Genomic DNA, 11,631 nt, shown 5'->3' with positions numbered 1-11,631 from the left:
AAACTCTTGTTTTTTCAACCAACCCATTGTATAGTATTTGTCATAGAAGCCCTGTCAAACTAAGACATCTTAGGGCATGCACAGCCTAAAATATTTACTATCTGACCCTTACAGAAAAAAATTTGCGGCCACTGGTTGAAGGCACAGTGAATTGGAAATCTTAGTGTACTTACTTCTTTGGAAGCTTCTTTTAAGAAGAAGTATGTCGTTAAGTTAAAAAGTAGAGATGGTCCCCGCCCCGTCCCCGGCGGCCGGATGTCCGCTTGCGGCACTGCTACCCCACAGCCCTGCGAACATGGCGCCGCGCGCGGCAGGAGCGTGCGGACCGACGTCTGCAGCCTGCGCACGGCCCCCGGCCCACCACGTCCTGCCCGCCAAGGCCCTGGGGGCTTCCGGCGAGCGGTGTTCCGCCGCTGCGCACAGGCCTCGCTCGGCTCTTGGTGCAGAAATTCACCAACATGAATGGATAACAACAGAAGATAGTACTGGAACAAGGGGAATCAGCAATTCTGCACAGGAAGCTTTGGGAGATGTCTTTAACATAGTCTTCCTGAGGTGGGGACAAAATTGAACAAACGAGGAGTTTGGCGCTTTGGAAAGTGTGAGAGCTGCCGGTGAACTTTATTCTCCTCTATCAGGAGAAGTAACAACTTAATGAAGCTCTTGCAGAAAATCCAGGACTTGTCAACAAATCTTGTTATGAAGATGGTTGGCTGATGAAGATGACACTGAGTAATCCTTTAGAACTTGATAAACTGTTGATTGAGGAGGCATATGAGAAATACATAAAATCTATTGAAGAGTGAATAAATAAACAGTCTGAAACAACTTAATCCAGCAACATTTTAAATTACTGATGGCTAGAAATTTATAACAGCAACTTTTAGCAATACCATAGGAAAACAGAAACTACTTGTTCCAACTATGCTATTGAAAGAAAATACCCCTTAACTTTCTAATGATAGCAGATAAACACAGTTTGCATCTTTTTCATATCACCCAGTTATTTAGACCAGGATCTAGTTATTATATTCAAAATCCATGAAATTATAGGAAGTAAAAACTACTTGTAAATTTATGCAATTCATGGGAAAGAGTGTTATCTTAAGCCTTACATAATAGTATAACTTGCTTACTTTAATCCCTGGATTTGGGTCAGAATACATAATGATATTATCACTGGAAATAAATGGAAGTGGATATAAGTTTTTATTAGTTGTATAGTGTCAGGTGAGACACAGTACTATCTTAATTTTGCAATATACCACATTGGCTGGTGATATTTTCATACAATGAAGCAATAGCCTTGCAGCAAAATAAGAAACCCTCTAATAACAATAAAGCATTCAACTTCTCCATTAAAAAAAAAAAAGTAGAGATGCTCAGATCAGGTTTACCATTTTTACTCAAATAAGGAACTGCAAGCTGGTGATCTGGAGACCTACAGGTTGGACTGAGCCAGCAGGAAGAAAGGATAAAGTATCAGCTCTGCCAATTGCCTTCAGTTCCATTAGCAGGTGGTTCCTGTGCTGCTTCTGCAATAGAGGACAAAACTCTACTATCAAAATGGCTCAATACTCATAAGATCTCATAACAATAATAAATTGTGCTTACTGAAATAATTAGGGAAGAGAAAGAAAGGGGTTGTGAACAATGGAAGATATAGAAGGAGAATCTGAGGACACTGAAGACAGGTCATTTGTTTCATAGCTGATTCTAGGCCTGGCTGTGTTACTATCTTATAAAGTGTGTCTAAAGATAGGAGACCACGTGAATCAAGTCACCTCTGAGGACAGACTAAAATAAAGAAGAGAAAATATGGCTACTGATTCTTTGATATAACTAAGGGATGGAAGACAGATTCAAAGAAACAAAATTTACCATAAGTAAACCACATTATGAGAGAAATGACAGTTGAAATTTCCAGATCTACTGAGAATATAGTCTTCCTTTGTGCCCTATATTTCAAAATACCTGTCTCTTTTATGCCTTACTGATCTTTGGATTCCATTGAGAAAATACCAACATAAATTAGAATTTATGTTTAAATTTAAGGAATAACCTAATTAATATTTTAGCTTCAAAACAGCAGACTCTTGTTGTTCTCAAATTAAAAATTTTAGTGAAACACAAATTGGAATTGCACGCTATGTAAAGTTAGTGAACTGAAATGATTCATTTAAGTAATGAGGGAACACGGCTGACAGCCCAGCTCCACATCTCAAAATAGTTTTATAGCTCTGTCCTAATTTGCTAATGCTGTGGAATGCAAAACACCAGAGATGGATTGGCTTTTATAAAAAGGGGGTTTATTTGGCTGAACAGTTACAGTCTTAAGGCCATAAAGTGTCCAAGGTAACATATCAGTAATTGGGTACCTTCACTGGAGGATGGTGAATGGCGTCCGGAAAACCTCTGTTAGCTGGGAAGGCACATGGCTGGTGTCTGCTCCAAAGTTCTGGTTTCAAAATGGCTTTCTCCCAGGACATTCCTCTCTAGCAAGCTTGCTCCTCTTCAAAACGTCACTCACAGCTGCCCTCCCTTCAGTCTCTTTGAGTCAGCATGTTTTATATGGCTCCACTGATCAAGGCCCACCCTGAATGGGTGGGGTCACACCTCCATGGGAGTATCCCACCAAAGTCACCACCCACAGCTGGGTGGGGCACATTCCAAGCAAATCTAACCAGCACCAAAACGTCTGTCCCACAAGACCACAAAGATAATGGCATTTGGGGGACACAATACATTCAAACCAGCACAAGCTCTCTGTTCACCTTCTAGAAGTAGCACTCATAAAATGATTATAAAAATGGTGCCCCCTTATAGTAGGAACAAGTTCACAGAAATGTTGCTATATTAGGTTACTTTCTTGGGGTAGAGTAGGAACGTGTTGGAAGTAAAGTAATTATCTTAGGTTAGTTGTCTTTTTCTTACTCCCTTGTTATGGTCTGTTTGAAATGTTCTTTTATTGTATGTTTTTTTAAATTTTTTTAAGTTTTTTACTTTTTATACAGTTGATTTAAAAAAAAGTTAATTAAAAAAAAACAAGGAAAAAAATAGGCGGAGCCCCCTTGAGGAGCTGATGGAGAATGCAGGGGTATTAGCCTGCCCCACCTCGATGGCTGCTAATGTGCTCACAGACATAGGGGACTGGTGGTTTGATGGGCTGAGGCCTCTACCACGGGATTTGCCCTTGGGAAGACTGTTGCTACAAAGGACAGGCTAGGCCTCCCTATAATTGTGCCTGAGAGTCTCCTCCTGAATGCCTCTTTGTTGCTCAGATGTGGCCCTCTCTTTCTGGCTAAGCCAACTTGAAAGGTGAAATCACTGCCCTCCCCGCTACGTGCGATCAGACACCCAGGGGAGTGAATCTCCCTGGCAACATGGAATATGACTCCCAGGGAGGAATGTAGACCCGGCATCGTGGGACGGAGAACACCTTCTTGACCAAAAGAGGGATGTGAAAGGAAATGAAATAAGCTTCAGTGGCAGAGAGATTCCAAAACGAGCCAAGATATCACTCTGGTGGGCACTCTTACGCACACTTTAGACAACCCTTTTTAGGTTCTAAAGAATTGGGGTAGCTGGTGGTGGATACCTGAAACTATCAAACTACAACCCAGAACCCATGAATCTCGAAGACAGTTGTATAAAAATGTAGCTTATGAGGGGTGACAATGGGATTGGGAAAGCCATAAGGACCACACTCCACTTTGTCTAGTTTATGGATGCATGAGTAGAAAAATGGGGGAAGGAAACAAACAGTCAAACAAAGGCACCCAGTGTTCTTTTTTACTTTAATTGCTCTTTTTCACTTTATTATTCTTGTTATTTTTGTGTGTGTGGAAATGAAGGTGTCAGGGATTGATTTTGGTGATGAATGCACAACTATGTAATGGTACGGTGAACAATCGAATGTACAATTTGTTTTGTATGACTGCATGGTATATGAATATATCTCAATAAAATGAATATTAAAAAAAAAAAAGCGGTACCCCAAAGAAAACCACCTGCTAATGCTAGCAGCAGAAGAGGGAGGAAAGAAAGTAAATAAGGCTAAGGAAATGATGATTCTAGACCCATGAAATAGTGTATGGCTATATGCTATATAGTGATAGTGAGAGATGAATGTGAGCTTCTCAAAGTTCTACTAGCTATACTCCATATTCATGTCAAGGCAGAGAGAAGTACAGGAGGGGTATAAGGGCAAGAATAAATCTAGTTGTAGTAGTGTACATTCTGGGACATGCAACAAAAGAGTTAAAGATGGCAGTAGAAAGAATTGGTGAACTTGATGATAGCTCAATAGAAATTATCCAGCCCAAAGAGCAAAGAGACAAAAAGGTTTGAGAAAAATGAACAGAGCCCCAGATACCCATGAGACATTATCATGCCCAGCATCTGTGTAATTGGAGTCCCAGAAGGGAAGGAATGGAAAATAGAGGAAAAAAAAAAAAAACTTTAAAAAATATTTGATGGCCAAAAACATCCCAAATTTGGTGAAAAACATTAATTTAGATGCAACAAACTCAACAAACCCAAAGCAAAATAAATACAAAGAGAATCACAACAAACCACATTATAACCAAACCACTGAAAGTCGAAGTTAAAGAGAAAATCTGAAAGTAACTCTGCTGGTTTGGATGTGTTATGTCCCCCCAAAACACCATGTTATTTAATGCAATCTTGTGGGGGCCAACGTATTAGTGTTGATTAGGTTGGAATCCTTGGATTAGGCTGTTTTCATGGAGATGTGACCCACACAACTGTGGGTAATAACTTTGATTAGATTATTTCCATGGAGGTGTGGCCCTGCCCATACAGAGTGGGTCTTGATTAGTTTACTAAAGCCCTGTAAAAGCTCACAAGCAAAAGGACCTCAGAGCAGCTGCAGCTTAGAGAGACATTTTGGAGATGGCCGTTGAAAGCTGACTTTTGCTGATGCTTTGGAGATACTAGTCCAGAGTTTGCCACCTGGGGGAAACTAACAGAATACCCCCCAGATGCCTAGAGAGAAACATCCTGGGAGAAAGCCATTTTGAAACCAGAACCCTGGAGCAGATGCCAGCCATGTATCTGTGCCTTCCCAGATGACAGAGGTGTTCCAGATGCCATCGGTGTTCTTCAATGAAGGTATCCTATTGTTGATGCCTTTGTTTGGACACTTTTATCACCTTAGGACAATAACTTTGTAACCAAATAAACCCCTGTTCTAGTTTGCTAAAGCTGCCAGAAGGCAAAACACCAGAAATCAATTGGCTTTTATGAAAGGGGGTTTATTTGGTTACACAGTTACAGTCTTAAGGCCATAAAGTGTCCATGAACAAAGGGTAACTTCACTGGAGAAAGGCCATTGGCATCTGAAAAACTTCTGTTAGTTGGTAAAGCACATGGCTGGCTTCTGCTTACTCCTAGGTTGTGTTTCAAAATGGTGTTCTCCAGAATGTCCGCATCAGCTTCCAACAGCCATCTTCAAAATGTCTGTCTCAGCTCCAGCTCGCTCCAGCTTGCTATGAGTTCCTTCTGTCTGAGCTTATATAGTGCTCCAGTAAACTAAACAAGGCCCATGCTGAATGGGTGGGGCCACACCTCCATGGAAATTATCCAATCAGAGGTATCATCTGCAGTTGGGTGGATCACAGCAACACTGAAGCAATAAGTTCCAACCCAATCCACACTAATATGTCTGCCCCCACAATAATGCATTGAAGAATATGGTTTTTCTGGGGAACATAAATATACAAACTGGCACAACCCTCTTTATAAAAGCCAATCCAGGACTCGGGCAAGATGGCAGCATAGAGAGGAGTGGAAGCTAAGCAGTCCCCCGGAACAACTACAAAAAAACAGAAAAAACTAGTAAATAATCCAGAATAACTGCGGAGGGACAAACGAGACCATCCACTCATCATACACCAACCTGAATTGGGAGGAATGCCCGAGAACACGGCATAAAATCTGTAAGTAAAACCTGCGGAACCAAGTCGTGAGACCCCCTCCCCCATAGCCCGAGCTGCAAAGCCTCGTGGTGCCAGAGAGAAGCTCTCTCCCAGCAAGCGAATACAGCTCAGCTGAGCTCCAACTGGGGTTTTAAGTAGCAAGTGTGAACTGCTCACTACAGGTACGCATCCCCAAAAAACAGACAGAGGCTTTGGGTGATGACTGACCTGGGAGAGCCAGAGGGTCGCCTTGGACTGGGTATGAAGGGGACTATCTGTTTGTTTTTTGGCTCAGTGGAGAAAGCCCCAGTCATTTTCAGTTTCCAGGGCTGTGACTCCGGGAAGGGTGGAGACAACACAAGCAGCGAGAGAGACCATTGAAATGCTAATGACCTCCACCTGGGGAGTCTGTCTTCTCAAGGAGGAAAGGGGTGGGGCCCTTTCCATTCAGAACCAGACCCCAGAGCCTGGGGGAACACGGCCACACCTCCTCACACCAGTCAAGAATTATAGGCTAACAGGCGTCACCAGCAGGGCAGAAAAGCAGAGTGATCTGAGGCATCAAAGGGTGGAGCAATTTTCTAAGACACACCCACAGGGAAACCAGATACTGAATAGTTCTTCCCTCTGGGACCTGAGCCTGTTCTGGTCTGGGAAAACCTGATTTGGATAACCAAGGAAACCATGCCTAGACAACAGAAAATTACAACCTACACTAAGAAAAACAAAGTTATGGCCCAGTCAAAGGAACAAACGTACACTTCAACTGAGATACAGGAATTTAAACAACTAATGCTAAACCAATTCAAAAAGTTTAGACAAGATATTGCAAAAGAGATAGAGGTTGTAAAGGAAGCACTGGGCATGTAGATGGCAGAAATCAAAAGTTCAAAAAAACAACTACTAGAATCTATGGAAATGAAAGGCACAACACAAGAGATAAAAGACACAATGGAAACATACAACAGCAGATCTCAAGAGGCAGAAGAAAACACTCAGGAACTGGAAAACAAAACACCTGAAAGCCTACACACAAAGGAGCAGATGGAGAAAAGAATGAAAAAATATGAGCAACATCTCCGGGAACTCAAGGATGAAACAAAGTACAATAATGTACGTATCATTGGTGTCCCAGAAGGAGAAGAGAAGAGAAAGGGGGCAGAAGCAAAAATAGAGGAAATAATTAATGAAAATTTCCCATCTCTTATGAAAGACATAAAATTACAGATCCAAGAAGCGCAGCGTACTCCAAACAGAAGAGATATGAATAGGCCTACGCCAAGACACTTAATACTCAGATTATCAAATGTCAAAGACAAAGAGAGAATTCTGAAAGCAGCAAGAGAAAAGCAATCCATTACATACAAAGGAAGCTTAATAAGACTATGTGCGGATCTCTCAGCAGAAACCATGGAGGCAAGAAGGAAGTGATGTGATATATTTAAGATACTGAAAGAGAAAAACTGCCAACCAAGAATCCTGTATCCAGCAAAGCTGTCCTTCAAATATGAGGGAGAGCTCAAAATATTTTCTGACAAACAGACAATGAGAGACTTTGTGAACAAGACACCTGTCCTACAGGAAATACTAAAGGGAGCACTACAGGGTGACAGAAGACAGGAGTGTGTGGTGTGGAACACAATTTGGGGAGATGGTAGCACAACAATGTAAGTACACTGAACAAAGGTAACTATGAATACGGTTGAGAGAGGAAGGTGGGGAGCATGTGAGACACCACAAGAAAGGAGGAAAGATAAAGACTGGGACTGTGTAACTTGGTGAAATCTAGAGTATTCAACAATTGTGATAAAATGTACAAATATGTTCTTTTACAAGGGAGAACAAGCAAATGTCAACTTTGCAAGGTGTTGAAAATGGGGAGGCATTGGGGGAGGGATGCAATCAGCATAAACTAGAGACTGTAACTAATAGAATCATTGTATTATGCTTCCTTTAATGTAACAAAGGTGATATACCAAGGTGAATGCAGTTAATAGGAGGGGATAGGGGAGGCATGTTAGACACTTGACATTGGTGGTATTGTCTGATTCTTTATTCTACTTTGATTTAAGGTTATTTTTCCTTTTGCTGCTTCCTAGCTGTCATTTTTTTGTTTCCTCTTTCTTTTGCCTCTCTACCTTCTTTGACTCTCCCTCCTGCCTTGTGGAAGAACTGTAAATGCTCTTATATAGATAGTGGTGAAGGTGGTGAACACATAAATGTATGACCATGCAGAAAACCATCAATTATCTACTTGGGATGGAATGTATGTTGAGTGAACAAAACCATATAAAACAAAACCTTGAGGGCAATATACTGAGTGAAATAAGCCAGACACATAAGGACAATTATTGCAGGGTCTCACTGATAGCAACTAATTATAATATGTAAACTCATAGACATGAAATATAAGGTACCAAGATATAGGACAAGGCTTAAGAATGGGGAGTGGTTGCTTAGTATGAGCAGAATGTTCAATTAAGATCAACTTAAATGTTTGGAAATGAACAGGGGTGTCGGTAGCAAGATGTGAGAATAACTAACAGCGCTGAATGGTGTGTGAATGAGGTGGAAAGGGGAACCTCAGAGTCATATATGTCACCAGAAGGAAAGTTGGAGGTCAAAAGATGGGAATGTATAAAACTGAATCCTATGGTGGGCAATGTCCATGATTAACTGTACAAATACTAGAAATCACTTCCATGAACCAAAACAAATGTATGACAATACAATTAGAAGTTAATAATAGAGGGGCATATAGGGAAGAACTATATACCTATTACAAACTATATACTACAGTTAGTAGTATTTCAACATTTTTTCATAAACAGTAACAAATGTACTATATCAATACTACGAGTCAACAATTGAGGATAGGGGATAGGGGAGGATTAGAGTCTCCTTTTCTTTTTTTCTTTTTTCATCTTTCACTTTATTTCTTGTCTGGAGTAATGAAAAGTTTCTAAAAATTGAACAAAAATTAAGTGTGATGGATGCACAGCTGTATGAGGGTACCCAGGGGCAAGTGATTTTACACTTTGGATCTTTGGATAAGTGTATGGTATCTGAACAATCTCAATAAAAATGAAAAAAAAAAAAAAAGCCAAACCATTTCTGGTATTTTGCATAGCAGCAGCATTAGCAAACTGGAACAGCAACAATAACAAAAATGACACATTACATAGAAGGGAACAATGGTACAACTAACTACTGATTCTTCTCATCAGAATCTATCTATTTTAAAGATACATTCAATGTGCTGAAAGAAAATAAACTATCAACTAAGAATTCTACATGTAGCACAACTATTCTTTAAAATGAAGGCAAAATACATTTCAAATAAAATAGAAAGAGTGGCCATTCGTCCTTCATTATAAGAAATACTACAGAGAGTGTATCATAACAAAGGGAAATAACACAAGATTGTAACTTTGATCTATAAGAATGGATCAACAGTTCCAGGTATGATAAATATAAAATATGATATTTTTTCCTTTTCTTGTCATATATAATTTATTTAAAACATATAAAACAATTTAAAGCAAAAGTTATCAATACTGAATTCTTGGGCCTATACATAGATAATAATAGCTCAAAGGAAAATGGGTTAAACTATACTGTTGCAAGGTTTTAGTTTTACATGAAGTAATTCAATTTTAACTCATGGCGGATTGTGAGAAGTTAAAGATGAGTATCATAATCCCCAGAGCAACCATTAAAAATGTTTTATATAGATACAGAGATGATATAGAGATATATATCAAGCCCATTTCTCTATCTATGTATATCTAGTGATACATATAATTGTGTATGTTTGTGTGCGGGTGTGTTTGTGTATATACAGAGAGAATATATAGGATAATAGTATAGAGAATATATAGGATAATAGTATGAAGAATATATACATATATACATATATATGCTAAAATGTCAATAGAGAAATTAAAATAGAATAATTTTAAAAATTGATCAAAACAAAAGGACAAAAAACAGATGATTCAAATGGAATAAAAATTACCAAAATGGCAGAACTAAATATAACTATATCAATAATTACATTAAATGTAAATGAACTAGGTACCTTTAAAGGCAGAGTTGTCAGATTAGATAAACAAAAAGGGACACTTCAACTGTATACCTGTCTGCGAGAGACTCACTTTAAGTACAAAGGCATAAATAGGCTGGAAGAAAAAAAATGGAATACCATGCAAAGACTAATCAAAAGAATGATAGAATGGCTATTAATTCCAGACTAAACAGACTTCAAGTCAAGGAGTATTACAAGAACCAAAAAGGGAATTTTATAACAATTAAAGAGTCGCTATATCAGGATATTATAGAAATTGCAACTATGCACACCCCTAATAAAAGAGCTTCAATATACATGAAATAAAAAAGTAAATAATGGGAGAAATAGATATTACAAAACCATATTGGAGATTTTAGCACTTTTTTTCTTAGTAAATGATTAAATAACTAGTCAAATGTCAGTAAAGATATAAAAGATCTGAAAACCATTATCAACCACTTTAACCTAATTGATACTACCCTGAATAACTCCAGAATATATATTTTTAATTAGAAAATTAAATTAAAATTATTCATTGAATAATAAAGACAGAATATATCAAAATTTGTGGGATGAAAGGTAAAGCAGTGCCTAGAGGGAAACTTATGGCATTAATTCAAACTAAAACCATAATAAGATACCACTACACATCCAATAGAAATGAAGACACTTGATAACCAAATGTTAGTGAGGATATGAGGTAACCAGAACTATTGTAAGCTGCTGGTAGGAATGCAAAATGGCACAGTCACTTGGAAAAGTGTTTGGTAGTTTCTTACAAAGATAAACATACACTTACTGTTGGGGAGTGAATCATGTCCCCCAAAAAAGGCATGTGCAGATCCTAACTCCTGTGGGTGTGAACCCATTTGTACTTAGGACCCTTGAAGATATCACTAGTTAAGGTGTGCTGAAAGTGAATTCAGGTGGGCATTCTTCCAATATGACCCAAGTCCTTATAAGCAAAGAAAATTAGGCAAGGAAAGGGAAACCATGGAAAGAGAAAGAAACCAGAAATCATTGGAACCAGAGGCGAAAGGAGAACTCATCACCATGTGCATTGCCATGTGATGGAAAAACCAAGGACTAAAGGTTGCCATCAGCCACCCTGGATGCCACAGTCATCAGGGAGAAATCATCACCTTGGACTTCTCCCAGCCTCAACACCCTGAGCCAATAAATTCCTGTTGTTTAAGTCAACCCATTGTATGGGATTAATTTTTAGCAGAAGGGAAACTAAAACACTTACCAAATGACTAATTGTATAAGAACTTAAAAACAGAAAGCAGATCAGGGTTTCCTGTGGTCAGGAGTGGGGGGATTATTGCTACAAAGGGTTAGCAGGTTGCTTACTGGAGAGATGGAAACATTCCCTGTCTTAGTTATGGTGGAATAGATACAAGTGAATACATCTGTCAAAATCCACCAAAACGGCTTTGTAAATGGCTGCATTTTATTGCACATAACTTATATCTCAATGAAATTGATTTATTAAAAAGTTTAAATATGGTATGGAAAAAATAAAATTAAAGGGCAAACAATAAATTAGGAGAGAAATTTCCACATTTATGGTATTAGATTTATGAATAACAATGAGAAAATTACAGCCTATATTAAGACATG

At 38.9% G+C, this 11,631-nt stretch overlaps 1 long non-coding RNA gene across 1 annotated transcript in view; it reads right to left on the bottom strand.

Moving 5' to 3' along the window:
• Nucleotides 1–318: 318 nt before the first annotated feature.
• LOC119528988 overlaps nucleotides 319–11,631 on the bottom strand; it is a 48,087-nt gene continuing 36,774 nt past the window's right edge. The window contains exons 4-5 of the long non-coding RNA XR_005215798.1: nucleotides 1,398–1,535; nucleotides 319–755 (exon numbers count right to left, since the gene is read on the bottom strand). This is a non-coding gene — a long non-coding RNA (uncharacterized LOC119528988). The remainder of the gene's footprint in view (nucleotides 756–1,397; nucleotides 1,536–11,631) is intronic.

This window comes from Choloepus didactylus, chromosome 3 (assembly GCF_015220235.1).
Source record: "Choloepus didactylus isolate mChoDid1 chromosome 3, mChoDid1.pri, whole genome shotgun sequence".
Taxonomy (NCBI): Eukaryota; Metazoa; Chordata; class Mammalia; order Pilosa; family Megalonychidae; genus Choloepus; species Choloepus didactylus.
The sequence above is the reverse complement of the archived record's forward strand: the minus strand, read 5'-3'. Positions and strand labels throughout refer to the sequence as shown.